Source organism: Canis lupus, chromosome 14 (genome assembly GCF_011100685.1).
Source record: "Canis lupus familiaris isolate Mischka breed German Shepherd chromosome 14, alternate assembly UU_Cfam_GSD_1.0, whole genome shotgun sequence".
NCBI classification, from domain to species: Eukaryota; Metazoa; Chordata; class Mammalia; order Carnivora; family Canidae; genus Canis; species Canis lupus.
In genome coordinates, this window is record NC_049235.1 from 55,642,390 (window position 1) to 55,669,395 (window position 27,006).

Below are 27,006 nucleotides of genomic sequence, written 5' to 3' on the forward strand. Positions count from 1 at the left end.
TCGCTCCTCAAGGAGTCAGTGTTAGACACACAGGGTGTGTGGATGGGTAGCAGACACTGTCAAGGAGATGTTTCTCAAGGGAAAAACTTGGCTTTTCCATGTTTTGTAATCAAAATTTTCCATGGTCACTCAGTGAGTCAGAGGCAAAGCAGGGCTTCATGTTCTCCCTCTGCTGGGGTATCTCTCCTCCTGCAGGATGGGGTTTAGGTTCTGTGCTTCGGAACATGGGGAATCAATTATAAGAAGGGTCATGAAATCAGGAACCTACCTTCTGACATAGACCGTTAAGAAGATTTAAGCCAGCCAGCCTCAGACAAGTGAGGAAGCTTAAAATCAGCGGGACAATTCTTTTTTGGCTTAAATATAGTACTGTTCACGCTCTCCCTCAAGTGACCCTATCCCATTACTATTTTCATGTCGTTGAAAATGCACATCCCCATTGTTTAATCTGTAAACTTCACTCTGATTCATCTGTACAAAGCAGCACATTGAAAACCACACCGAGCTAAGTGCTGCCCCCCACATGCACAGCAAGTTAATTTAAGAAACTGGGAAGAACCCATGCTCTAACGGGGGATCTGGAGGCTCCCAACCCTATGCCTGGACACCACAACCAGCTCGCTTCCTCCAGGAAAGGTTCATGAAGCTCCCTGATGTTTCACGTATCCTCCGGGAATTTAGGAACACTTCATCAGCCCTACCCCGAGGAGAAAGATTCCGCAGAGCCCTGTAAAGACACAGGGCAGAGAAAGGGGGGGAGGCTCATGACATGCAGCAGGCCTCCCTCTACAGCGAAGTGGCCTGGCCTGAGAGCGCCTTGCTGAGCCTATATTTAGTTCGTTCAGTGACATCCTTGCACCTCATCGCCATCTCTCACGCTAGCACAGGCCTGCGAGACCAAACGTTTTTCTCATTGTAGCAAGGTTCTGACTCATGAGTATAAAAAAATACATATAAGAACAATAAGACCCAAGGGGAGCAAGAGAGTTCCAAAAAATAATAATAATAAAAGAAACAGTCAAGCATTCTTGTAGGCTGAATAAAAAATGATGGTCCTGGAAAACTTGAAGCAGCCTCCAAGAAGTTGTGTGTGCTTTGTTGTTGTTCTTAGAGCACAAATCCAACTTGCACCAAACACTAGTTTATAATTTCCAATGAGTTCTGTGAAAAACACAAGTCTCTTTCTATAAGGCTTGCAAAACGAAAAACTGTTAGCACCGACTCTAGATCAGCATTGTGGTGCTGACTCCAAATTATAGAAGTAGCTGTTTTGAGCCAAGTGGTGGCCTGTTTTGGTTTGGTCCTGACCCCAGAAAGAGGTTAGAGACAAAGTGAATATTTTCAACCAATTCTCCTCTAAATCTGTGAATAGCTTAATGCAAAATTTTTCTGGACCAGATAGTATTTTTAAGCCTTGCAGCACATATGGTCTTTGTCATAACTAGTCAACTTTGCCATTCCACACTTTGGCTGTGTTCCAATAAAACTCTATTTCATTGGACAAAAATAGGAGCCAGGCTGAATTTGTCCTGTGGCCATAGTGTGCTGATCCCTGACTTAGTGGTCCGAGCCAGTTTAATAAGGCCAGGCTCTCAAACCCTACCCAGGCCTTCACCCTGTCCTATGGCCAGAGAAGTACCCCCACCCCCACCCCAGCAGGCCATTTCAAAAACCCTCTCTTGGCCCAGGAAGACAAGCAAAGAAAGGTGATGAGCACTGTTTCTATGAGCACTGCAGGATAAGGATGAGGTATGAGAAGAGAAGGAGCTATAATAGAGCAAGGCAGGACCCCAGCCCTAGAGACATCAGCAGGCCAGGACAGGGATGCGAGGACCCAGCTCACAAAACTGGAATGCGACAAGGCAATATTACAAGGCCAAGGCCCAACTAGACCATAAATGGCATGAATGTTGGACTAAAAATGCCTAAATTCCTCAGATTTGAACAAGGCTGAACTATAGGTGGAGGTTTCAGGCTCAAGGAAAAGATAGACATAGATGTTGGCTGAGGCACTCTGCCCTGAACCATCTACTCTCGACTCCTCATTTTGTTTGGTTTTGCTTGTTTTTTTTTTTTTCTTTTTAATATATTTTTAAATCTGCTAAAGTACACATCATATAACACTTATTTTCTTCAGCGGTAAGTATATTCACATTGTCGTGCAAACCAATCTCCAGAAGTTTTTGATCTTGTAAAACAAAACCGAAATGCTACACCCACTGAACAACATCTCCTCACTTCCTCCTCCACCAGCCCCGGCCACCACCGTTCTACTCTCTGGTTCTATGAGCTCGACTACTCTAGACATCTCATGTAAGTGGAATAACACAGGGTCTGTTCGCGACCAGCTCATTTCACTTACGTAATGTCCTCAAGGTTCATCCATGTTGCAGCATGTGTCAGAATTTCCTTCCCTTTTAAAGCTGAATAATAGTCTATTGTTTGTATTTAGCACATGTTGTTTAGCCTTCCGTGCATCGATGGACATTTGGAGTACTCCGACTTTTTGGCTAGTGTGAATGACGCTGCTGTGAACATAAGTGTACAAAGATCTCTTCACAACCTGCTTTAGATTCTTTTGAATAAACACCCAGAAGTGGCACTGTCTTGATCTCTTTTTAAGCTGTCATCCTGACCTTCGCACTTCCTTACAGTGGACCCGGAGATTCTGTGGCTTTTCTCGGGGTGGCAGCAACTTGCTCCCCTGCCCACGAGGAGCTCTCCCCCGCCACCACTAGCTACCATGGCTCTCATTGCTGCCTCTTTCCTATCGGCAAACTCTGAGGCTTAGAATATTTCTTTCCTCTGCATGGTCATCTATACATTCATTTACTAAAGAAATATTCACATGAGGCTAAGATGTGAAGACTAAGAAGACGATGGCCCGGTAAAAAGCACATTCTGAAATCTGCTTCAGAATCAAGCAAACGGCATGTGTAAAGACTTACTTTTTGCTCATCAGCTCTCGCCTTAGCCTGATTTTCTTACTACATGTTCTTCTATGTCCTTTGGCTTCCAACAGTCTGTGGCCTGCCCTGGCACATCCCTGATCCTCTGATCAGGAAAGGGCTTTCCTTGACCTCCCTCTAACCTTGCCAGCCTCACCACCACCCCAACCACCTCCCCACCTCCGGCAGCCTCACACTTGCTTATTTCTGACAAACTCACAATCACTGCTCTGAATGCACAGATTCCTGGAAACAACTATTCTTCCTCTCTGCTCCGCAGAGGAGTGGGACAAGTTCTTTATCCTGCCTAAGGTTTTTGAGGCAGACAAGAACAACCACCAGGGCAAAGTCCCCGTGGAAACTCCTATCCTCTAGGTGAAAACGTTTCATTATCGTTTTCTATCTCTTTTTTAATCCCCCTAAAATTTCCCTTATTGAGAAATCAGACTGGCAGCCTGTACAACAGCCACTTTGCAGTATTTAACATTAATAAAAATTCCTACAATTACCTATATGTTATGTCTTTCAACAATAGAGGAAACTTTGTAGAACGAAGCATCATCTGGTACGTTGCCACATTGATAGGGCAGCATCTTGGCCAAGATTCACATCCCCCAGGCTGCTCCTCCTTAACAAATTAAGGAAACTTACTGAAAATCAATTTATTGGGGCACCTGCGTAGCTCAGTGTTTGAGTGTCTACCTTCGGCTAAGGTCATGATCCCGGGCTCCTGGGATCGAGTCCCACATCAGGCTCCCCGTGCAGGGAGCCTGCTTCTCCCTCTGCCTGTGTCTCTGCCTCTCTGTGTGTGTCCCTCGTGAATAAATAAATAAAATCGTTTAAAAAGGGGAAAATTAATTTATTGGCTTTATTATTCCAGTGCTTGTAGATTAATAAATGAATCCTGTTTCATTAGGCCAAAATTTTTTCAAGCAAAATGAAACAAAAAAGCTGAGATATCCTCTATTTGCAGTTATTTAAAGCTATACGTGAAGATATAGCTTGAAACGGAATCTCATGTATGAAACTTCAGCTTCCAAAATGTAGATTTAAAAAAAAAAAAAAAAAAAAAACCACCAAAACACTGCTCTTGGAGTGAAGATGGTCTGTGAATCCTAGTGCACAGACTGCCATCTACTGGACATTTATGATATAAAATTAGTTTAAGCTGCTCTAGAACCAAGGGCCTTTAATAACTGAAGCAGGATCTGGAGAAGAAAAGCACATGACAAATGTTAATTCTTATAATCGAGGTAGGTATCTGCATGGCTGCATGGAATAAGTAAATAGAATATGCGGGCACAGCGATATTCCGTGTGGAAATATTGATTACTAAGGAATTTTCATTTCCACCTACATGGTCATGTTTGCCACTCTGGCGAACACGGAATCGCTGCATTCACGATAATAAGTTGAGTCTCAAATTGTGGTTCCTTGATATGGCCACAGAGCACAGGTAACTCCTACTTTGCTTCGTGCGGTAGAGTAAAAGTAGGAGTGTGGAAATTCCCTCTCTCTAAAATTATTGCAGAATAGGACAGTCTACCCAATCACCCATTCTGAAAATAGATGTCCTAAGTGTACGTAGAATTATGTACATTTAAAGGAGCAGACCAATTTTTAAGGAATTAAACCCGATCAGATTCACGAGGCTGACCTTGTCATAAAGATCAATCTTCATTTCAGAAGTCAGTTCGGGGTTTTGTAGTGGTCATTATTGAAAACATCAATTATTTTTGTGCCATCTTGTAAAAAATATACTTAGTTGAGCTTTGACCTATTGTTACTTTGGAGAGATAATGCTATCCTTTGACTGGATGGGAAAAAACAAAACAAGACAAAACAAAACCCCATGGGTTTTGCATTTTAAAATGTACAAAGTAGCCAGTTTGGAATACTTGACATATATGGACATTGTAAGGAATTTTTTTTAATAGTAAATTTATTTTTTTAAACATTTTTAAAATTTATGTGAGAAAGAGAGAGCACGCAAGCTGTGAGTGGTAGGAGAGAGAGAGAAGCGGGCTCCCCACTGAGCCGGGAGCCTGACACGGGGCTTGATCTCAGGACCCTGGGATCAACCTGAGCCGAGAGCAGACGCTTAACTGACTGAGCCACCCAGGCACTCCTCATAATCAGCTTATTATCAGGCAAAAAATTGTGGCAGGGAAAGCTTAGGCGTGGAAAAGACAAATATCATTAGACATTACAACCAAACCTTGTAAGTCACTTGTTATTTTACTATTAATTTTCGTCTGGACTTCCCACGTATATGCACCTTGTTAAACAGACTCTTTCAACAACACTATCATAAATTGCACTCAGTCACTATAAATCGGAAAAGTCATTTGTGTGTTTGTGTGTGTGAATGTGTGTATGAGGGTGCGAAGATGTATGTGTAATTTATGTCTATGTGTATGTGTGTGTTGTTGTTGCAGTTGTTTATCCGGCGACAGGGGTTAAAGGGTCTTTGGGGGATCCCTGGGTGGCTCAGCGGTTTAGTGCCTGCCTCATGCCCAGGACATGATCCTGGGGTCTAGGGTTGGAGTCCTGCATTGAGCTCCCTGCATGGAGCCTGCTTCTCCCTCTGCCTGTGTCTCTGCCTCTCTCTCTCTCTCTCTCTCTTTCTGTCTCTCATGAATAAATAAATAATTTTTTTAAAAGTGTCTTCTATGATGCCAGTAAAAGAAATCAAGACTGATTACAGTTCAACCTTGCACAATGCAGAGTTAGGGGTACCAACTCCCTGCACAGTTGAGAATCCACACATAACTTTTAATTGCCCCCCCCCCCCCAACTTGACTACTATTAGCCTACTGCTGACGGGAAGCCTTACCAAGAACAAAATCAATTCACAGTTAGTTTGTATATGTATTATATACTGTATTGTTACAACAAAGTTAGCTAGAGAAAAAATGTTATTAAGAAAATCATAAGGATGGGACACCTGGGTGGCTCAGTGGCTGAATGTCTGCCTTTGGCTCAGGTTGTGACCCCGGGGTCCTGGGATCAAGTCCCACACTGGGGTCCCTGCAGGGAGACTGCTTCTCCCTCTGCCTGTGTCTCTACCTCTCTCTGTGTCTCTCATAAATAAATAAATAATCTTTAAAAAAAAAAAAAGAAAATACATTTACAGTACTGTATTTATCAAAAAATAACCCACACGCTTTTCGCATGTTTTAATCCTTCATGAACCAGAAAAAAAAAATCTTTGTTTTACCTAAATGCAATTAAACCAGAGCTACATAGCTGAAACCAAGAGAGAAAATACAATTATGGAGTAAATCCTAAAGCACTTGTATGGTAAATTCTCATAAATGTGGAATAGTAAGAGTAATACAGAGCCAATCAGCATAGAAAACTAAATATATTGGTGACTACAACTCCAAATTCATCAAGAAAACCCCATGTTTCCATACTCTGTAAATCTGTATTTTTCAAGATGGTAGCCACTGGCCACATGTGGCCATTTAAATTTAAATCCACATTGTATTAAATAAAATTAAATTTTAGTTCCTTAGGAGCACCTGAGTGGCTCAGTTGGTTAAACATCTGCCTTCAGCTCAGGTCATGATGCCAGAGGGCCTGGGATCGAGCCCTGGGGCAAGCTACCTGCTCAGTGGAGAATCTGCTTCTCCCTCTCCCCTTGCCCTGCTCATGCTCTCTTTCTCTGTCTCCCTCAAATAAATAAATAAAATCTTTTAAAAACAATAAAAAAATAAATAAAACAAAATTTAGTTCCTTAGCTACATTTTAAGGGTCGCAGTAGTGGACCGTGCAGACATAGAACATTTTCATCATCACAGAAGCCCCTCTACACAGTGGTACTATAAATCATTAAAATCCTATTTTGGTTCCTTATTATAAAATTTCTTTTTTTCTTTTTTTTTTAGCAAAAGAATAACTATACTCCTCCAGTTAACAACTGTTTTATTTGCTAGTTTATTGAGTGAACATATTTCAAGCTTCAAAATAGAGCTGGCATATGTATCCATTGCTTTTAAAAGATATCTCATAAGGTTCTAGAGTTAGAAAGAAGCTAGAGATAAATATATTCTTTCACTCTCATTTTACCAATAAGGGCTCTCGGATAGATTCAAAGAGGAAAATTACTTGCACAAGGTCACAGGAGCTAGTTAGCTCCAACACTGGTACCCAGCTTCGTGACTTCAAGCCCTCTTTCGTAATTCAAATAACAAAGGGTAAGCTCTTATCTACCCTGAAATGTACTGTAACCTGAATAAATCTTACAAGGTACATAAGGAAATTAAACTAAATATACTTGTGGAATATTTAGCAGTACTCAAAATTAACACTAGGTGTCAGATCATCAGATTTAAAAAGTTAAACCTGACGAGCAGACTTTTTAGGTATTTGATCAAAAATTATCTGTCTTCCCAAATTCACTACAAAATTCTATAGCACAATAAAATAGCTTTGCTTGATTTCGTTGTCCCTGCAGGTTGGAGTAATATAATCAGTCAGTCCCTACTTCTCCTCTCTGTTCTAAGAAGAGAATAATAATACCGACCTTTTATAAGTCTAAAATGATTTTTTGTTGATTTTTTGCTACCTTTTTAATTGTTCTTCTCTGCATGGAGACGAAACCAGAAGAGTCAATACTTCATTATAAAGAGACTTAAAGAGGCGTTATACTTCATCTTATGATATGCACTTGACTATGTTTTGGGGTAAGGCTTCCTGTCAACAGTAGGCTATTAGTAGTCAAGTTTTGGGGGAATTAAAAGTTACATGTCATATATTCTTTCTTCCACATATACCTGAAGGAAAGACTTACCTGAAAGGTAACATAGCTCCAGTGCAAACGTAAAAGTCTTCCTTCAGATAATTTAAGAAAAAGACACAAATGTAAGGCAAGAAATAGAGTTAATCCCATCTGACAGAAGACCATGTAGTAGGTTGAAGACTAGGGACTAAGGAAGGATCTTGGCAGAGGAAGGGGAGAGTTCATGGCAGTACAGATTAGGAGATGGGTTCTAACATGGGGTGCATGTGGCAGAAAGGCTGAGTCCAAAGCCAGTTCAGGGAGTGAAGGGCAGAGCAAAGAGGGAAGTTTGGCAAGAGAAGGGAACAGGAAGGAGTGTGGGTAGAGATAAGGGCTATAATCTAGCCAGCCATACTCTGCTCCTCCCTCTGAAGATGAGAACTTGATATAAGGGAAACAGGGGGTGGGGGGGGTGGGGGGACAATGTGGAGCAAAGGAGTGATAGAATTAGAATACCTCGAAAGGAACGTGAACCCATCGTAATGCTAGGGAAAATGGGAAGGGTGCGATTAAAGAAGTCAGAGTTCAGAGCATAAGAGAAATTCAAATGAAAATATTCAACCCCAAATTTGTGCATATGACCTCAGCTTAGCGTGTGAAAAGAAAAGGACTCCACAACCAGTGGTAAAGTCAGTTTGGTTTGCTAAGCTTTGCGGCAGATCATGTGGCTCACACTCCCATTCTCAGGTTTATGGACGCCCTAGAAACATCAGGGTTGCCTCAAGCATGTCCCACAAGGTGTCTGGACTTCTGTCCCGGGTACCTGGCAGCCTATGTGATCCTCCTAGGGCCGTTGTCAGGTACTACAAGGACGAGGCCACACAGCCCAAAAGAATAAGTGGGCAAAACTTGCCCTTGAGGAGTAAACCTTTTAAAGCCTGCTCACATTTTTAGGCGCCCATTGAATGATCTGTTGATCTTTTAAACCTGCCTTTCCGTAGCTTCTACCTTCCACAGATTAGAACATTCCACCAAACCTTTTTCCACAGAGCATCAAGTCTAATGAAGAAAAAAAAAATGTTAATATGCTAAAGGAAAGGTTTGGGGCGCCCTTACGACATGTAAAACTTATTAATACACATAGGGCTGGGCATGCATCCCAAAAGAAAACTCACAATTCCAATAAGCACATTTACAAAGTGAGGAAACTCACTCTTTCCTATGTTCATTTCTTCTTGTGTTTATAGGAATCACATTTCCAATGTTCTCAAACTGATCCCTTTGGCACTGCATTTTCAAAACAATCTCATAAAACTGAGGGAAACCCTGCTGTTTTATTTCTGTATTTCTAGATCGAGGAAAAGGAAAATAATGGTTAAAAGAATACAGTCATAGCATGGGCAGAAATGATTCTTTTCCAGAGCTTTTTAATGCCCATGGAGTTCTAGGGTAGCAGAGAGGTGCCTTAGAATCTTTTATGAGGGAAGGACATCCTCTAGGATGGTGGATCCTCTAGGTGGATGTGGGTTAGAGCCCCATCCCACTCGCTTCATTCTTCTTCTATTTTATATATTAGAGTTCATTTTTTAAAAAATTTTTAATGGTTCTACCGGTAAATGTTTAACAACCAGCTCTCCAGAGCATGCAAAAAGCCCTGACTTGTAGTGTTTGCCACTTGCCATAGTGTAAGTATTCCCACCATGGCCAATTTCAAACTGCCAACATGAAGTCTCTGGATACAAAAAGCTAGGGAGGAATACACACAGTCACCTCTCCCAGGCTGGTGTGAGCTGGTCCCTTCTGCACAGCTCATTAGGGGCTCGACCAAAAGTGGAACTCAGGACCACCACATCAAGATACAATCCCACCACCGACTACCAACAGATTTGGGCTAAATTACCCAGATCAGTGTTTAAATCTCACATGCAAAAAATCTGACTTTGGACCCTTCTTCATCATGATGATTCAAAGACTTCATGAAAAATAAATGCTTCAATTCGACATGGAAATGTTCCCATCACATATTCAGGGTTTCCAGCTTCAGTAGGAGCTTAGAGGTTATTAGCCCAACCATGCTTCCTATGCCTAAATCCCTACTGTAACGATCTTTCTGCTTATAAGCAAATGTCTCCAGTGACAGACTTTACTACCTCTAATATCACCCATTATATCTTTAGTTACAAAACACTCTTTCTTGGGACACCTAGGGGGCCCAGCGGTTGAGCATCTGCCTTCGGCCCAGGGCGTGATCCTGCAGACCTGGGATCAAGTCCCATGTCGGGCTCCCTGCATGGAGCCTGCTTCTGCCTCTGCCTGTGTCGCTGCCTCTCTCTGTGTTTCTCATGAATAAATAAATAAAATCTTTAAAAAAAAAAAAAAAAAGAAACACTATTTCTTAAAATAAACCAACCATCCATCCACCTTGACCCTGTATCCATTTTTCATCCTCAACCACATGAAGCCAAGCAGAATAAGTCAAACTAAACCCACATTAACAGCCTCTTAGCTAAGACACTAACATTTCCATGCATCTTCTTTCCAGTCCAAGCACTCCTAGCTTCCTCAACTATTGTCATGACATGATTTCAAGCCCTATCACCTCCCTAGTCACTCTCTTCTGAGCCTGCTTCAACCTGCTTGTCTTGTACTTCTCCAGGCTTGTGGCTAGTGTCATAGGCATCATGTGTCCAATTCAGAGTAAATGAGGAACAAATTCTCTGTTTACTTACTTTCTACATGGCTGCTGCACTGTCAACCTTTTGACACAAAAGACTTTCTCAAGAGCATGCCATTGTTAAGACATGGCTGCCTGAAATAATCCCCTCTGAGTCGAAGGGGATGTTTGAACCCACGCGAAGGTGTTTATATTTATCATCATCTCCTTTAATCGTGTGAGATCATTCCTTTCCTTCCATACATTTTGGAGTCTTGATTCTGTCATCCAATGTATCCCTATTTATTTTCTTGAGATCTGGGCAAAAAGACAAAATCATGTGATACCGCCTAAAACTTTTCTCCCAGGTGATATCAATCTATTCATCAAAATCATTTAGGTACCCCATTCCAATTCCCCTTTGGAAAGTTAAAACTTACAATTCAATTTACAGTAAGGACTGCAAATGACCTTCAGGTGATCATTATGACCAGTACATGAGTACCCAGAATAACCCACAAAGTGGTTTGACCTCAAAGTATGTGCCCTTGTATCAGTGGGACCCTCTTCCTGCATGCCTAGGGTAAAAAAAAAAAAAAAAAAGGACTGGGAAGAGTGAACAGGTTTCCTGCTGCCTGGTCTTTGTTTAAGGTTGTGGGAATGTGTCTGTTTGTAAATTGTTCCTTCTGGTAGTCGAGCTCCATAATTATAAGAGAATCCTAGATAATAGCCCCAAATAATGAAATCACTCATCTATTCACAATGCAAGACGGTATCTGTCACCCCAGTGTCATTCCAACACATTTCCTGCAACACAGCCTTTCACTGGAATACTTAAAAGACTATTCTTTGAGATCAACACCAAAATAAAAGACAGAGTAACTGTTAGGATAAGTCGGCAATTTGTACTATCTCGGGGGAGGTGCGTCTGGACAGGAGCTAGGACAAAGGCAGGGGGTTGGATTCCCATTAGTATCAATCACATGCTGTATAACAAACCTGGTCCAATGATAAGGTAGCCATGGAAAGCTCTACAACTATCTATTTTCAGATAGAGAATTCAAAAGTCTGAGTGGATTTTTCTACTACTATGAGGCACTGATTGTGGAGTGGAGTTGTTTTTGTTCCATTCCAGGAAACCCATGGAAACCCATGTGTGCAGGGGTTGGGGCCAGGTAAACTCTTAAGGCTGGCTTCAAGTTCTTTCATTACAGTGAGGCCTTCAGCTCCTGGTCACCCAATATACTAACTGGCATATGCTGAGGACTTGGGTGCTACTTGCGGGACTCCTAATTACTTTCGTGTCCCCAAAGGTAATAATACTTTGCCATCTAAGTGGGGGAAAACAGCACAATAACCAAAACAACCCTCAGGCTTAACTTTGCGGCCTAATTCCTTTAAGGTGGAAGTTGGATGATGAACATGAAGGACTCGAATGGACACATTCCAAAGTTTACAGGAGGTGACCTTGCTCCCGGATAAGGAAAGGAAGTGAGTATGGCCCCTTGGGTGTTCACTCAGGGAGATTTGGGGAAATTCAGTCTAGGAAGCTCGGGTGGTCCCAAAGAAATTCCTGTCAAGGCCAGTGCCAATCAGGAAAGATAGAGAGGAATGCATTTGAAATTCCCCTGGAAGTTGGAGCTATAAAATAGCCATGAATTTTTGTTGAGTGTGTAGTAAAGAGGAGATAAGAGAAAGATTTAGAAATGGAGTAGAAATATCATTCTGTATTCATAACTTTATTTTAATTTTACTAAACTTGTGAAATAATTATTTTTGAACCATTTTACCGACGACAAAACGAAGTCTCAGGTTGAGACTAGCCCAAGATCACAGCTAGCAAATGAAGGAGTCAGAATTCAAAAATCAAGTTTGACCCCCAAATCCATGTTTTCCCTTCTTAAGAAAGAAGAGAGAAAAGAAAGAAGGATAAGAATGAGAAGAAAACAATGTTGAGTTTCTAACATAGACTAAGTACATATTTATTTTTGCTTATCTGTCTTATTTATTTTCACACGGGTATTTATTTTTATTTTATGTAATCTTGGGGATCCCTGGGTGGCGCAGCGGTTTGGCGCCTGCCTTTGGCCCAGGGCGCGATCCTGGAGACCCGGGATCGAATCCCACATCGGGCTCCCGGTGCATGGAGCCTGCTTCTCCCTCTGCCTTTGTTTCTGGCTCTCTCTGTCTCTCAGTCTTTCATGAATAAATAAATAAATAAAATCTTTAAAAAAAATTGATATATTTTATGTAATCTTTAAGACGACAGATGTAGTTGCCACTTTTGTTCTACCTTACAGCTGTAACTGTGATTTCTTGTGTGACTCTGAGGGTCCCACAGCACATTCAATCCCTATCTATCACTTTTCACTCTTCCCTTGATACGTTCAAGGTTTGGGGCTAGTATATAAAACATTCAAAGGCCGGGGCCTATTGATGTCTCCAGAGCTACAACTCAAAAGAGACATATTAAGGCTGAGGAATCTCAACTGACATCTGAAGCATACTGCTCTAAAGCACACCAGTGCTTGTCTGCCTCAAAAATGGGAGGCCACAGTGTAGATGGGCAGCCTGAAGAGCTTCTCCTCTACCACTAGAGGACATCGTTCCTGTTTTGTCGGGGGTTGATTCCTGCCGCCACTGTGCTCCGCATCCCTGAGCTCTGCCCGGGAAGAGAAGGTATCTGTCCTCCTCTCTTCCTAGAGCAAGGTTCAGCCGCTGGGACCCCAAGCCAAAGTAGCCCAGGCTGACCCTGCAGCCCTTCCAAGTGGTTCACCCAGAAATCTCCCCAAAGCAAAAGCAAACTTTCCTTCACTTCTCCCAGCGAGTGATTGTGACCAGCCCAGTGGTCATCTCTTTCTACACTCCTCATTATCTCATTTGAGGAATTGTCTCACCTATCCCCATCCTTGGGCCTTGTTCACGACAACCCCAGTCCACCCTGATAGGTTCGAAGATTTGAATCACAGAAAGATTGAAATGAGGGGGGCAACGAGTAGTCTTGGCCCCTTCCCTCCCAGAAGTCATCTGAGCTCCTTAAGCAAAATTACCAAATTACCTACGTTAGTCCCAAATAATGATTCATCTCACAGGGGGGAAAAAAGTTGTCTCCCACCTTGCCAGACTCCCTACACAGATAAAGAAACTAAAGCTCAGAAATGTTATAACAAAGAAAGAAGATGAGAAAGGAGAAAATATACCCAAGTTCTTTCAGCTAGTTGGTGAGAGAGCAAACCAAGGTCTAACTGTATGATGTTATGTGCCTCAAAGAAAACTGTGATTCAAAATGTGGAACATTCATTCTTGGGGTGCTCCCCCTGGGAGCCCGGTTACCATGCTGTGAGAAGCCCATCCTTCTCACGTGCTGCATGGAGAAGCCACTGGTAGGCACTGCAGTCCATAATCCCAGCTAAACCCACTCTCTCTGTAGTCCCAACCCCAGTGCCCGCATGGACCCTCCACAGGATTCCAATCCCAACCATTCCAGTCACCCTCAGCTGTTTCAGTCTTCCCAGCTGAGGCCCCGGACATGAAAGAACAAAGAATCCATCCTGCTTGCACCCTGGCTGAATGCCTGACAATAAAAAGGTTGTTTCACCTCTGAGGTTTGGTGTGACTGTTAGGCAGGAACAGATAATTCTAGAAATTCCTCAAGAAGGCTAAGAGATCAAATACCCTAAAAAGCAAGGTTTGTGGTCATCCTCTAGACAAACAGCATCATATGCTGCAATGTGCACTCTGTCACATAAGCCATCCAAATGCAAATCTCTCACATAATAATCTTTGGCCAAGGGGCTCAATATACACATCACTGGGTTATTGTTAACCGAATATTGTTCATGTTGGGCCAGGAAAACCTTTACTGGCAACAGTGGAACATCTGGATGTGGAATTCACTGCCATGGAAAATATAAAAAACATTCTTCAGTGAAAAACACTGATCATCTGGAAAAAGCTTTATCAGTATTTTACTGATGCTTTTCATTTTCTTATGAGGCAAAAACAGTTTCTCCTAGATCTAGGTTACATTCAGAACTTTTTAATAAATAGTCCCCTAACCCCTATTATGTAGATAACAGGGCACAAGAAATGAGAAATTGTCTAAATTGTGGAAAAGATTAGATATATCTATGAAGTGCGAGACAAAGACCCATAAATATGAGGTTTTCTTATTTCTTGTTTCTTTAGCATATATGGTGTATCATTATATGTGTTGTGTCTGTGGATTTATGACTATGAAACAACAAAATAAACAAAATAAACTTCTAGTAAATCTCTTGGTTGTACGGAACTAAAACATAAGGATAAAATTTTGATAGCCCTATTTTCATCATTTTTCTATCTTAATAGCAAGCTGTTAAAGTCAAGCAGAACATATAACCTTACACATGTATTTACAGACTTGTAACTATACACAGTTAATCCTTGAACAATGCAGGGATTAGGGGCAGGCTCTGTGCAGCTAAAAATCCGAGTGTATATTTTGACTTCCCAAAAACTCACCAATAGTCTATTGTTGACCGGAAACCTTATCGAGAACGTTAATAGTCGATACACACATATTTTGTATATCTACGTATTATATACTCTATTTTTACAACAAATCTAGAAAAGGGAAATGATGTTAAGAGAATCATGAGGGAAATTCATTTGAAATAATTTACTGTATTTATTTTTTAAAATGTGTAAATGAACTGGTACAGTTCAAATTCGTGCTGTTTGAAGATCAACTATATGTTTGTTTATTTATTAACTATCTTAGTTCATTTGAGGGTGGTACAGTAATACCATAGACTGAGTAGCTTATAACAACAGAAATTATTTCTCATAGTTCTGGAACCTGGGAAGTCCAAGATCAAGATTCCAACAGATTTGGTATCTGGTGAGAGGCCACTTCCCAGTTCCTAGATGGCCATTTTTCATGGTGTCCTCTCATGAGGGAAGAAGCAAGGGAATGTGGGGTCTCTTTCACGAGGGCACTAACCCCATTGTTGAGGGTTCCAACCTACTGATCTAATTATATTCCCCAGAGGACCCAACTCCAAATAGCTTCACGTTGGGGATTTGGTTTCATCATATGAATTTGGGGGGTATACAAACATTTAGTCTATGGCATAAACTGTGTACTGCCCATAGTCAAACATTTATTCACATATTTATTTACTGAAAAAATATGTACTGAACACCAACTATGTTCGGGCATGGTTCTAGGTACTGGAAATAACAATGATGAGAAAAAGAAACAAGACCCCTCCCCTCATTAAGCTTACATTCTGTAGGGGGAGCGTTAAATGATAAATAAATAACAAGATCTAGGGTCTCTGAGGATTCAAGGCAACAACAGGTTTGACACAAAGAACTTTTGAAACATGGGCTCACACAGCAAAGAAGTAAAGTAGAAGCGTGTTCTTCTACTGTCTAAAATCCTATACCTCCCTTTCCTTGAGTAGCTTGGTCTCCCCTCAAGTGAGACATCTTGATAACGGTACAGCCACCCTCCCATTGTGGAAACCAAGGAGTCAGAACTTCCCTCTCCTGACCCTGCGATAGTGGGGAGAAGGGCTAATGACTGCGATGTAGCCAAACAGGACTTTTTTGATTCTCCATTGGCAGACTCTTCACTGCTCTCGATGGTGGCAGGCTAACCTGGCCACATCCGCAAAGAGGATCTTGCCACGTGGATGGTTAATCCTATAGGTCAGCTTGGCTAGGCTGGAGTCACCAGATATCAGGTCAAACATTATTTTAGATGTTTTTGTGAAGGTATTTTAAGATGATGTTAATACTTAAATCAGCAGATGGAGTAGCACTGTAAAAAGACAAATTAAATTTTACAAAATCCCCCCGTTTCAACTTATGTATCAGACCAACAAACTTCCCTCTGCTCATGATTGGACAGAGGAGCCCACAACCATGCACTCTCGCTGACACAAGAAAGCTGTAGTTGTTGAAACTTGTGGTATCTCCAATATCTTCTGCTTTTTCTTCCCTGAACCTTGTCCCAGTCTCTTCCTGCCTCCAGTAAACCACATACCTACTGAGGACATTTTTGGCATCCTCACATGAATTCTGGTTTGATTCACACGCTATAATTAAAGCCTTCCTTATCTCCCCAGTTAGGTCCTTCAGAGCAGAAACCATGCTTCACACTCCCCCTCCCCGCCCCAACCATCCACGGTGACCCTTCAGGGTCCTGCCCGGGAAGGCTGTTGAGTAGGCCTCTTGGAGGTGTTGGAAGTGCAATGCCTCCCTGAAAGACCAACTTGCAGTCTGAGAATCTTGTTACCCGTGGGAGTAGTGACTAATCTGATTCATAGAGCATCTTTCTGCCAATGAGTTCTAAACATTTGAGCACATTATTTCCTGCATGCAAGACAATTTTTTGACAATCAGAAATCCAACAAAGACAAAACAGTGCAGTGATTTCTTTTCCACAGAGTCAGTGGAGGGTAATCTGAGAAAAAGGCAACCACAACTGTCCTTATTTTCAGTAAGTTGTGTTTTTATGATGCTAGTCTGTGTGGTTGATCTATAGCCTTTTTTTCTCCAATTGAAACTATCATTTATCAATATTTGAGGTGAAACTGGAATGCCTGCCCACCCATCCCCGACTGACAGGGAGAGAGAGGATAAGGAGAGGGGAAGGGGCTCAGGTGATGGGAGGGCCAGTGGAAGCTGTTCCTATCTGTAAGGCAGCCCGAAGGAGACTGGGTGCATTATCTTTTTCACTCCAACTCCTGTATTGCTGTGCATCATAGAAATAAGGCAACGGGCAGAGGTTTAGGGGCTGACCACAGCTAAGATGTGACATTTAGCACATTAATAATGAAGACCTCTTTTCCAATTCCTCTTAAGTAGAATGGTAGCTTTAAAGCATTCCTAATCAGGCAAAAATGTTTCTAAAGCAGCTCCCATTATTCAGTACCTCCCATGAGCTTGAAGGTAAGTTTACAGTCACCGGATCAGAGGTTGCAGATTTGAGATCTCTTAACTTAAATTTCTACATTTTGAAGCTTTAGAAGTTAGTAAGGGGAAGTAGCAACAAAATAAGAAACAAAGCTTCCAGGCTGCGAACCCATGTGTACATTGCTAGCTGCTATCAGCACACAGTTAAAATTTTAATTAATAAATTATTAATTATATGGCCAGAAAGATCAAGTTGGTGAAAACTGCTAGGATAAAGCCTAAGTAATAATGGCATGATGGTCTTAATGTAGACACAAAAAAGGGAAAATTCAGCCCCTATTGTTTTAAACTCTCTTCTTTGAATTTACGACAGACACCATTAACTGCCAAGCTCAGATGCAAAAGGCAATGAGACAAGAAAAGTAAAATTTAAGACAGCTGAAAGGAAACTTGGCTTCCAGTGTAACTTTCCCATTAAATTACTATCATCACAGACTCATTTCCACCATAGTCGAGGTTGTTCGCTTTTACGATGAGACTCTAATAGGCAATGCAGGAAAATTCTTGTTCCGCTACAGAGCCCCAAACATGGTGATTACGCTACTTCAATGCCTCATACACACCAAGAGCAGCCATAAAACCCCATTACGAACAGCTCTCTGCATGTGGTGCCTAGTAAATGCTATAGAGCGTCAGTTCCTGTAGCTGCTTAGAGTATGGCCAAAATGAGGCCCTCAAATGAAATCCAGCTCCTAAAAGAGCCACTTCCAATTCTTACCTAGGAAATAAAGAATTTATACCTGGGCTTCGGGTACAGAAGTGCCACTGAGGCCTGGCATGAATCACTTAACTCTGAGCTTCATTGTCCTCCTGTGCAAAGTGGGGACAATGATGATGATGATAATAACAGAAGAGATAATAATAGCCAACACTTCCAGATACTGTTCTCAGCGATTCATTTGTATGACTCGTTAATAATTAGGACATAAGACAGGTACAGGTATCAACTGCCCTCCCCTCTATGGCCTTAGGTCTCGGGGCAACTTAACCTCACCTCTTAGAAATCATGGAACTGATCTCAAGTGGTGCCCGCTAAGGGAACAGGCCTTAAAATCTAAGAGGGAAAACAGCACCAGGATGCTACATGCAGGATGTATATCTGTGGCATTAAACAAACAAACACGCAAAAACACCACAGCATACAATTTTGACTTTGCCCCTGTTTCTGGCAGAGCTCCTAAAACCCTTGGAATTTCCTGATAGGAGTGTCTTTTCTTATTCACAGCCAGCCCCTTTCTACCACACCTGAGTTGGTAATGAGGTGACTCAGGGAGGCCCATAGAGGAAGTCCAAGCACGGGATTAGAGGGTTGGGACTCTCAGCCTCACCACTCAACCTCTGGGGAAGGGACTAGGGGCTGGAGATTGAGTACAATTACCATGGCCAATGATTTAATCAATCGCATTTGAATCACCACGAAATTTCATTTAAAAACTCTTGAACAGTGGGATTTGGGGAGCTTCCTGAGTGGTGAACACATCAGGGTGCTGAGAGGGTGGCCCATCCAAAGGGGGTGTGGAAGCATTTGACTGCCTCTGAGTTGTATCTTTGAAAATAAAACTGTAAGTACAGCATTTTCCGGGATCCCTGGGTGGCTCAGTGGCTTAGCGCCTGCCTTTGGCCCAAGGCATGATCCTGGGGTCCCGGGATGGAGTCCCACATGGGGCTTCCTGCATGGAGCCTACTTCTCCCTCTGTCTGTGTCTCTGCCTCTCTCTCTCTCAATCTGTGTCTCATGAATAAATAAATATAATCTTTTTAAAAAGTGCAGTATTTTCCTGAGTTCCATGAGTAGTTCTAGCAAATTATTCCACCTGAGGTGGAATTGTGAGAACGTCTGAATATGCAGTTGACCAGACAGAAATGTGAGTAGTCTGGTGACCCCATCTGCAACCAGTGTCTGAAGTAAGGGCAGTCTGTGGGACTGAGCCTTTACCTTTTGGGGTCTGCACTAAGTTCAGTAAAATTCAATAAAAGCTGAATTGAATTCCAGGAGAGTTGGTTATTGTTGAAATAAAAAGAATATCCCCAATGGCTAATTAATTGGCTAAGTCAAGCTCAGGGGCAGAGATGGGTAAGTCTAAAATGGAGTGGTACAATGGACTCCGTGAAGTAACCTGTATTTCTAGCAATTAGAAAAAAAAGAAACATAGAAAATGTTTATTTATTACATAATACAGGCATTTCCCCAATCGCTGAGGTCATCTGACCCCAATTTGAATGGGAAGATAGCCTTATTATAAAACCACAGTTGAAATTTTCCATGAGGAACCTGTATCTTTTGCAGTTTACTTAAAGACTTTTTCCTCAGGAGAAAAGACACATATATATCGGGGGGAGGTGGGTTAATAAAAGATTTTATGCAATCATAAAAATTTATTGTAAGATTTCTTTTTAAAGGGTTCTTTTCATCAATTTATTGTCCTACAGCCCACCGTGATACTTAGCATTCTAAATAAAAAGACAAAGAACGCTTGGCTTTAAGTCACCACTTGTGTAATCTAAAACACTTCAGAAAAAGTGGGAAATAGATGAAGGAATGGAGAAAAGAAGAAAGAGAAGAAAGAGGGGAGAGGGGCAGGGAAGGAGGGGGGCGACGTCTGCCTTCCCCACGCTAATCTGCAGCCATTCTTTTGTCAGGTATTAATGTGATCTAATGAAACATCAACCTCTATTTTGATCTCTTGCTGCTACAGCACCCTCCATTTATTAGGTACTTGCTTGCATTTCAAAACACAACAATGCTTTGAAGGATGATTGGCCTCCTCTGATCAAAGCAAATTTCATTAGCTGAAATAGCTTGACTTCTAGCTGGCCTATAATACAGAATTGGAAAAAAAATTTTAATGTCTCTATAAAAATACCTACCAAAGGCCTTTCAATAATGTTTATTTTTCTTCAAAAGACAAAAGAAAGACTGCGTAACTAAATAATTTCTTATCTAATTGAAAAACCTAGTGCTCAAAAACCATTCAGGAAATTTTCATATAAATTAAAATTGAAATGCTACCACGTGAACTGCAAAAACCTTACTAAACAGAACTGAAAATGACTTAGAAAAACTGGGAGACCACATAGTTAATTCTTTTAAAGCTCCCAATTGATAGGACTTAAATGCACCCAATTCTTGGGAATTTAGAAATTGATAATCCAAATCATAGACTTTTTTAGGGACTTTTTCTAGATTCTTTTTTCTCTGGTGGCATTTTGGGTATTTAACTGCTTTTAATCTCAACCACTGAGTTTGGTAAGGAGTGAAAGAGAAGATCAAGCCCAAATTTTCAATCCAGTCTTTATTTGGTAACTTGGTTACTTGACTGGAAAATTCCAAACCACTCATTAACATGGGTTTCCAGATTCTCTGTCTTTATTTTTATTATTTTACAATTATTCTGTTATTGTTTGTTAAGAAAAAAAATGTTAAAGTCATTTATAATAATTTTACAATAGAAAATCTTAGATATTTAGGAACAATAAAAGAGATTTTCTTTCTTTATATAAATTTATTTTTTATTGGTGTTCAATTTGCTAACATATAGAATAACACCCAGTGCTCATCCCATCAAGTGCCCCCCTCAGTGCCCGTCACCCAGTCACCCCCACCCCCCGCCCTCCTCCCCTTCCACCACCCCTAGTTCGTTTCCCAGAGTTAGGAGTCTCTCATGTTCTGTCTCCCTCCCTGATATTTCCCACTCATTTTTTCTCCTTTCCCCTTTATTCCCTGAAAGAGACTTTCAAATGGTCAATCAGGTTAAGTTAAAAAGAAACACATTCATCAAAACAAATGCTCTTCTATCTTAAATATTATGGCATTTGCATTTTTCTGTAATTTTGTACTTTATTTTAACTATGTAAACACAACATCCACTGTAAAACATTTTAGGGTTTTTCTCATTTTTAATAACTTTCGCTACATGCACTGTAAATTACCAATAATTGGGGAAATCAGATGACATTTGCATTCAAGCCACTTAGTATAATTGTATAAAGAGCAAATTTGGGAATTTATCACTGGGTAAATTCATTTAAAGATTCCCACTTCTCTGAATAATTAAATTTAACTCAAATTTTAGACCATTAAGAACACTGAGACTGAGGAAGAAATTCTGTCCATGGACTTCAGCAACAGCTCCTGCCTGAGAATTTCCAGCCTGCTCTTCCTGATGGTCTGCCCTACTGCTACGAGACTTGCTCAGCCAAGCCCCACAATTGCATCAGGTCAATTCCTTGTGATAAACGAGAATATATATCTCCTACTGGTTCTGTTTCTCTGACTTAACCCTGACTGATACACTCCCTGACACTCTTGCCAGCCTCCCCAGGACCCATACCTTCTCCTCTCTGAAAAGCCTTGCCTTATATCCCATCTCCCCATCTTTCTTGGTACCATAAAGGTTGATATATCAGAGAGAGAGAGAAATCCACTACTAATAAGAACTATAAGCCACAGGGCATTTTAAACTTTCCTACCTGTCTTCCTCCTGCCCAACATTTCATTATAAAGAATTTTTAATTGCAGAAATTTTGAAATTTTTTTTAAATTTTTTTTAATTTTTATTTATTTATGATAGTCACAGAGAGAGAGAGAGAGAGAGAGAGAGAGAGGCAGAGACATAGGCAGCGGGAGAAGCAGGCTCCATGCACCGGGAGCCTGACGTGGGATTCAATCCCGGGTCTCCAGGATCGCGCCCTGGGCCAAAGGCAGGCGCTAAACCGCTGCACCACCCAGGGATCCCTGAAATTTTTTTATACTAAACACTGTACAACCTAGAGTCCACCATTAACATTTTATTAGACTCACTTCATGTTATCTATCCATCCATATATCTCTCTACTCATCCCTCTTATTTCTGATGCATTTTATTTTATTTAAAAAATATTTTATTTATTTATTCATGAGAGACACAGAGACAGAGGCAGAGGGAGAAGCAGGCTCCCCACAAGGAGCCCCATGTGGGACTTGATCCTGGGACTTCGGGATCATGCCCTGAGCCAAAGGCAGATGCTCAACCACTGAGCCACCCAGGCGTCCCTTTCTGATGCATTTTAAAATAAGTTGCAGACATTAGTACTCTTCTTCCTAAGTGCCTCAGCACGCATATCATTAATTAAAATTTAATATTCATTCATTGCTCTTTTTTTGGGAAGATTTCATACAATGAAATGCCCAAATCTTAAGCATGCCATTCCATAAGGTATGCTTTTGCTGTTGTTATTGCTATTGCTGCTTCTAAAGACTCAATTTTTTGAGCAGTTTTAGGCCACAGCAAAAGAGAAAGGTAAGAGATTTCCCATATACCACCTACCCTCACAAATGCATAGCCTCTCCTATTACCAACCTCCCTCACTAGAATGGTGTATTTATTACAATTGATGAATTTCAATTAACACATCATAATCACCTAAAATCCACAGTTTACATTATGATTCACTCTTGTGTTGTACATTCTGTGGGTACAAATGTTTAATGACATGCATCCATCATTACAGTATCATACATGGTATTATCACTGCCCTAAAAATCTTCTGTGCTCAGCTTATTGATCTCTTCCCCCTCCCCAACCCATGGAAACCACTGATCTTTTAACTGTCTCTACAGGTTTGTCTTCCATTCAATGAGTTTTGACAAATGCATCCAACCAATGTGACCCAAAATTCAACGGGAATTTGTTACCTAGAGTTCCCCTACCTTCCTTCCCAGTCAATCTTAGTCTCACCCTACCAGAATCAACCACTGATAAGATTTCTTTTCCTCCCAAATTAGTTTTGCATGTTCAAGAAATTTATAAATACGGGATCATAGAGTATGCACTGTTTCGTATATAACTTCTTTTTTTCAGCATGTTTTTAAGATTCATTTATGTTGTCGGGCATATCACTTGTTCTGTTTTGCTATTAAGAAGCATTTAATTGTATGAAAAAAACACAGTCTGTTTATGCATTCTCCTATTAATGGATATCTTGGTTGTTTTCAGCTATTAAAAATAAAGCTGATGTGAACATTCTTATATTAAAAATCAATCAATAAATAAATAAAAAGAAATCCAAGATTATATTGCAAGTTCCATTCCTCACATGATCAAATATTTACTGTACAACTAGTATTTGGAAAGCACTATTTTAAGCACTGATGCCCAGAAGCTTAAAATCCAATAGTAGAACAAAACGTGTGTAAATTATCACTGTAAAAAGTAGAGGTGCTGCAAGAATGTGAAATTGAGTGTATCTGGAAAGGTTTCAGGAAAGAGCATCAGTGTATAAGTCTACAAAAGTGTGCTTGGACTATATTTCAGAGAGTTTTTAATGGGAGGAGAGTTTTATTGACTTCAACAAATAATGAAAAGGAAATCGCTGAAGGATTTTAAACAGGAATGTGATAATCAGAACTGTGTTTTGACTAGATCCTTCTAGAGTTTGTGGCAGATTGAAGGGAATTAAGATTCCGTTTAGAAGGCCATTATACCCAAGTGAGGTCCTGGAGAAACCTGCCCAAAGGTGGGGGCAGTGAGAATGAAAGGAGGGAATAGGTTTGTTACAAATGGACCTATAGAATTTGGCTACCAACTACTTTTTTTATGCACCCTCCGATTACTTTGTAATTCAACACAGACACATATACATAAATAACTGAAACAGAAGTTTCACAAAAATATTCCCTTACTGTGTGTAATACACGCTAATATTTTCTGTTTTTTCTTTCTTTTTTTTATTTAAAAGCTGAGAGTAAACCACTAAACTGATTTCGTAATCTGTTGGGTCATGAACTGTGGCTGAAAAAACATTAGACTACACAATGGTAATAAAAGTGACTCAGATTCAAATATGGGCAATTGGGAGAAGGGTGGTTTCATGCACTTGAAAATACTTTATTGAGAAGTCTCGACTTGTTGGGGAATAAACATAAGACAACTTAATTTTTTCCAGTACTAATTGCCTTCAGCTATGCTCTATCACTCTCACCTTATCCCCATCTGGCTTCATAACTTTTCTGTTTGTTTGTTTGTTTGTTTATAAGGATTTTATTTATTTGTTCATGAAAGATACAGAGAGAGAGCGCCAGAGACATAGGTTGGAGGGAGGAGCAGGCTGTCTGAGGAGCCTGATGCAGGACTCGATCCCAGGACTCCAGGATCTCAACCTGAGCCAAAGGCAGACACTCAATCACTGAGCCAACCAGGTGTCCCTCTGTTAGTTTTTTTAGTAGACTTCAAGACTACAACATTGGGTGAGGCATAATGCTTTTTTCATTAGATACTATTATTATTCATGGCCCTCTATTTATGTATTAAGTACTTATTAATATTGTAATCCATTACCCACAAATCACTCACCCAACCGGAGAATTCAAATAATGGCAAAAACTTACATTTATTTATGTACATCTCCCCATTCTCTCTTGTGCCTCCTCTTACCTAATATGACTAATATATCGAATTATGTTTTTTATTCCCCTGATTTTTAAAAAAGATTTTATTCGTTTTTTTATTTAAGAGAGAGAGAAAGAGAGAGAAAGCATGAGTCAGGAGGAGGGGCAGAGGGAGAAGCAGACTCTCCCTGAGCAGGGAGCCTGATGCAGGGCTTAATCCCAGGACCCCAGGATCATGACCTAAGCTGAAGACAGATGCTTAATTTACAGCTACCCTGGCGCCCCTCATTCCCCTGATTTTTTTAAAAAAAAATTTGCTACAAATGCTGGGTTAAAACAAAGTGATAAAGCTCTATAATCTTGGAGAGCTGGCTTTTTTTAATTTCTATTTTTTGCTCATTATATTATTAGTATTCATTCCTATTTTTGGATATAGCTGTAATTTATTTTAACTGCTGCACAATATTCCATTGTGTGAACAACTGCCATTTATTTATCTTTTCTTAAAACTTTTTTTTGGTTTTTTGGTTTTGTTTTTTTGTTTGTTTTATTTATGATAGTCACACACAGAAAGAGAGAGAGAGAGAGAGAGAGGCAGAGACACAGGCAGAGGGAGAAGCAGGCTCCATGCACCAGGAGCCCGACGCGGGACTCGATCCCGGGTCTCCAGGATCACACTCTGGGCCAAAGGCAGGCGCCAAACCGCTGCGCCACCCAGGGATCCCCTTTTTTTTGTTTTTTGCCATGAACATTTTGGTTGTCCAACAATTTTTGTCTGTTTATATAGCAGACTACTGTAAACAGTGGTACTATAATTTTTTCTTTTTTGAGTAGGCTCCACACCCAGCATGGAGCCCAACATGGAGCTTGAACTCACAACCTTGAGATCAAGAGTCAGATGGTGGGCACCTGCCTTCAGTTCAGGTCACGACCCAGGGCTGTGGGACTGAGCCCTGAGTAGGGCTTCCTGCTCAGCAGAGATTCTGCTTCTCCCTCTACCTCAACTCCTCCTCTCTGCTCATGCTCTCTCTCTCAAATAAGTAAATAAAAGCTTAAAAAAAAAAAGAAAAAGAAAGAAAAAAAGAAAAGAAAAGAAAAAAAGAAAAAGGAGTCAGGTGCTTAACACTCTGAGCCACCCAGGCACCCCACTACAAATATTTTTGTGTCTGTGTCCTGGTGCACATATTCATGAGTTTATCTTGGAGACATATCTAGGAGTAGAATTACTGCATCTTAAAGTGTTCATATCTTCAACATCATAAGATAATTCCTAAGTAGTTTGTCAACTTACCTCCCTCTAGTTAAGATACTGGAGATATTGCTTTATATTCTAACACTTGGTATCAGACTTTTCCCTACACTTTTTATTCTACTCCTCTACATTAAGTCCTGGTAATTTAGAAACCTCAATATCACATGGATTTATAGCTCTTTTTTGAATATTCCTTTCCTACCATGCTGTGTTAGACCTGCAGCTTGGGGTGGAAGTTGGGGCATGGACTCTTTCACACACATCCTTCACCTTACCCCCCCAGCCCCTGCCCATACTTCTCCTCTGGTCTTAGGGTAGGGAAGAAGGACAGAGATAGGAGAAGTATTCTTACTTGATAACCCTAGACCAAATTTTACAATTTCTTATTGCTGCTCGGGGAAGGATGGAGAAAGAGGTTGGAGAAAGATGGCAGCAGGTAAAAGGCGGAGGAGTGGGAGAGGCCTAGGGACACAGCAGACTCAGGAAAAACCGCTCATCAAGCACCGAGGGAAAGTGCCTGACTCCTACAACAGTATGGTCTCTGCATTTAGAATGCAGACTACTTAAAATCTTCTATTTCCAGCTTTGGGCTTTAATCATAGTTTTGAACTAAGTCCCACTCAGCACCTAAAGCCACTTATTACAAAGAAGCAGCAGTAGGTTGAAGGGAGATAATATTCACCTTTAGAACACTTTGAGTTTAAATTGCCAGTGAGACATCCAAGTAGAGATTCCTAGTAAGCAGTTGATAACAGGATTCTGCACCTCAGAAGGATGCTGTGGGCTAGAGATGAGAATTTGGGAATTAACCACATTGTGAAAGTTAAAAGGTAGATATTAGGGGCACCTGGATGGCTCAGTGGGTTAAGCATCAGCCTTCACCTCAGGTCATGATCTCTGGGTCCTGGGATAGAGCCACGAATTGGGATCCCTGCTCAGTAGGGATCTGCTTCTCCCTCGCCCCCACCCCTACTCATGCTATCTCGCACTATCTCTTTCTCTCTCTCAAATAAATAAATAAAATCTTTAAACAACAACAACAAAGGCAAGCATTATAATCCATTTTTACTAGTGGAAAAAAAAAACCCTGAAGCTC